This window comes from Equus quagga, chromosome 7 (genome assembly GCF_021613505.1).
Source record: "Equus quagga isolate Etosha38 chromosome 7, UCLA_HA_Equagga_1.0, whole genome shotgun sequence".
Lineage (NCBI taxonomy): Eukaryota > Metazoa > Chordata > Mammalia > Perissodactyla > Equidae > Equus > Equus quagga.
The window spans coordinates 133,025,701-133,026,288 of NC_060273.1; positions in this window are offsets into that span (position 1 = coordinate 133,025,701).

A 588-nucleotide genomic window follows, 5' to 3' on the forward strand; every position below is an offset into this window, starting at 1 on the left:
GCCGCGCCGCGCCGCCGCCGCCGCCTTCCTCCCGGAGACCGGCCCGCACCCTCCAGCGCGCATGCGCCACCTAGCGGCCGCGGGGCGCCCGAGCGGCGCCCGACCGCGCATGCGCCGCGGGCCCCTCCCGGGCGCCGTCGCTTCCTCCGTCCCGGCGCGGGCGCGGCGGCGCGGAGCGCTCTGTCGGGAGTGAGGAGGCGCGGGCGCTGCCCGGGGCTGAGGGGCGCCGAGTCCTGCTCACCGCCGCCTTGAGGGGCCGGGGCACCCCGCCCGGGCCAGCGCGCCTCGAGTCACCGGGGCGACGCTGGGACCGTGGTCAGCAGGGTGCCCTTCCCCGACGGGGACGAAACCCCGACGGCGTCCGGGCCGGAAGGGCGGGCGCCCCGGACCGCGAACCTCCCCGCCCGGCAGTTTAGCAGGAGAGGCCTCCCAGGGCCGTTCACACAGGCCCGCGGTTCGCTTAGCAACTCGCGCATTTTGGAAAAAGAAGTGTCCCACGCCTCGTCCCAGCGGAGGCGGGGGAGCGCGTGCGCCCTCGCGGGGAGGCCGGGGTGCCCCCCGGCGGCAGCCCCGGACCTGCGGGCCCTG